The sequence below is a fragment of the Cupressus sempervirens genome, chromosome 11, assembly GCF_028749045.1.
Source record: "Cupressus sempervirens isolate cs-2001-9-10 chromosome 11, ASM2874904v1, whole genome shotgun sequence".
NCBI lineage: Eukaryota > Viridiplantae > Streptophyta > Pinopsida > Cupressales > Cupressaceae > Cupressus > Cupressus sempervirens.
This window is the reverse complement of record NC_143128.1, coordinates 174994710-174997845: the sequence shown is the minus strand read 5'-3', so window position 1 is coordinate 174997845 and position 3136 is coordinate 174994710.

Below are 3136 nucleotides of genomic sequence, written 5' to 3'. Positions count from 1 at the left end.
ACGATAACCCATATCTGGAGGACACGTGTTTGGTTGTATGACTTATCATCTTGCTAACTTCTATGCATTCTAGAAGCTCTCTAGAGGCCTTTATATATAGACACTCCTAGTGTACTTTCATATGACATATTGAATAATATATCATCATTCTGATCATCCTGTCTCTTTGGTCTACTATTGTGCTTATGGTTGAGTTCCTTGGAAGAGTTTAGAGCTAGATTTGACCTCACCATTACATTTGGAATGTTGATTTGGTGAAGATCCACTACAAATTTTCCTATGTTGGGCTAAAGTTGATCATGGGGAAAAAAAATTTTGTAACCCAACACTCGAAAGCATTTATTTTTAATTTGGTATTGTCATTTCAATTGATCTAATCATTTATTTTTGTATCTGAACTTGTTTTATACTATGCATTTTTTCAAATTTAATTTTCAAAAAAAAATTATGATTATTTTCCCCAGTCAAAGAATTTGTTTTAGTAAAACTGGGTAGTCACACCCCAGCTCTACAATTTTGGAGGAATTTTTGTATTAATTTATAGGGAATGTTATAATCATAATCAACAAGCTCTTTAAAAAATTGCAGTAGTTGTACTACGTAATTTAGGTCATGCAAAGATCTATTGGTGATTGCAGACCAGGCCTGCCCTAACCATCGGTGGCCAAGCCCAACATCCGGTGGGCCTTGTTTGTTTTTCATCGTGCAAGTTTCCTTTTAAATAGTGCTTTTCCTTGTATACCCATATATGTGGGATTTTTTAATTAAAAACTCATAGTATTAAAATAAAAATAGGTGAGGATGTTATTACATCCTTTGGAAAGTGCACAATCTTTTTCTGGTATCCCAAAACATAGATTCTAGTTCGGCATCCCAGTGGCATCTAAGAATATTTTGCAAACTTTAGTTTTCATTCCAACGTGTAATATTCTAGCACATTTATCTCTACCTTTGGTCACCATTATTTCCTAATACATGACCTTCCTTCAACACCACCACATCTTCTGCCCCTTACATAGGCCCACACTCTAGCCTAACATGTGTACGCCATGCATACTCATTAACCTTCGTACACATGGATGCTAAATCATTGAATTGGGTAGTAGCTCCTCAACATGTCAACAATAGCTCAATCATTCATACCACCTAGCAAGCGAGGATACATCAACTACCACATGTCATACATTTTAGAATCTATGTACCAGCTATATAGTCTGTATAGTACAGATGACTAGTCACCCTACCACGTTAGCCAAGGGGCCCATTTTTTGTTGACATCATCATTTCACATGCTCAAATATAGTAGTTGTCTAACTATCATTCCAAGGAAAAAAAATTACTACAAAAATTATATGACTATCAAATTTAACCCCATCTTTTGTTGATGCAATCCCTATCCAGATTGATTTTTGATTTTGTCGTCTAACTTTGGGAGGCCACATCTCAGTCATCTAGACTCCAAATCAGGTGTAATTTTTTTTGAAATTGGGTAGAATTTCCTAAAAATTTTAGTGGTGTAGTTCTTTTCTAGTTTTGGTGTACGAGTTGTTCAAAAATTGGATATTTTGGTGACTGTACCTGTATAATCCTACATTTTGCAACTTCAAATGCTCCATACGGGCACATCTCGACTCAAAAATAGGTTCTATTTTTTTTTTTTTAAAGTGCACTATTTTTCGTCCACTTTCGAGATCTATAATCTTATTGTAGGGTTGTGTGGAAAAAAGTGTCACTTTCAAAAATAGAGCCATTCTTTGCTTTATATTGCTTTAGAATTGTAGCACATTGTAAAATTCTAGACTTGTAATTCATTAAAAGGTTGTAACAAGAAAAATCAAAAGTTCATGAAGGCTAAATTTGGCAAGTGCCCATTGTAATCACACTACTGATAAATTCCCAAAAGCATCTATTTTGGGGGGGAATTCTTGATTTAGTGAAAAGGGGGGTTGTTCTTGGTGTTGTGTTCTCTCCTTTCTGCAATTTTCTTTCATTCTCTACATTATGGAAAATTTTAAGTTTTCAAAATTAACTCCTCATAACTATACTTCACGGTCCATGAAAATGTGGTATCACTTAATGCATAATGGAGTTTCTCAATATGTAGATGGTACTCTTCCTAAACCAGGAGGTGATAAACAATCAACAAGTGATATTTTAGCTTGGATGGTAATGGATAGGGAAGCCCTAGAGGTGATATATGTTTGGGGGTTGAAGACAAGATCATGTATCAAATTAAGAAGTCTCCTATATCCAAGGAGGCTTGGGATACCCTCAAAAACCTATAAAGTGTCTAAAGAGGATGTTTTCAAAATTGAAGACAAGCTTGTCTCCTTAGATCCTAAGTCATTTGATTCTATATAGGATTTCATCATCAAGGTAAATGAACTAAGGATGGAGCTTTTTGATTGTGGGAGTTCTATCAAAGATGACAAATTGATCTATCTCATACATAACAAGCTACCATCAAAGTATTCAACATTTGTTTCTTCTTTGAACACTTCAAAGACTACATTAGAGTCAGTCTATAAGAAGGTCTCCTTTGATGAATATGCTAATCTATTGGATATAGAAGAAAATAAGTTGAAATCAATGGGGATTCTCAATTCACCTAAGTCTAAAAGCTTTGATAGCCAACAATGAGGGTTCTCAAAATTCAGCTAGATAGTCTTCAAATAAAGGAAAGGGTAAGAAAAAGAAGTGGAAGAACAAATTAGATTATGCAGAAAAGACAACACCACAATACAATCAACAAGGAAAGTCTTCCTCAAATTCAAACAAGAAGGGGTACAATAATAAGGAGAGAAAAAGTGTGCCTATTGCAAGAAAATGGGTCATGAAGAACATGAGTTTTATCTTAAAAAGATTGTTGAGTTGAACAATATCACAAAGAAATATAATGTTCCATTGCCTAATGCTTACAAGTAGAAAGGGTCTTCTTCAGATTCAAAAGGCAAAGGGCAAGCACTCATAGAAAATTTAAATTCTTCAAAGGAATGGATATTTGACTTAGGTGCCTCATATCATATGGGTTCTTCAAAGGAGGATTTCTCTTCAATAAAGCAATCAAAGGTATCACACATCTTCATGGGAGATGATACCAAAATAGAATTTGAAGGGAAAGGAAATGTGGAAATGA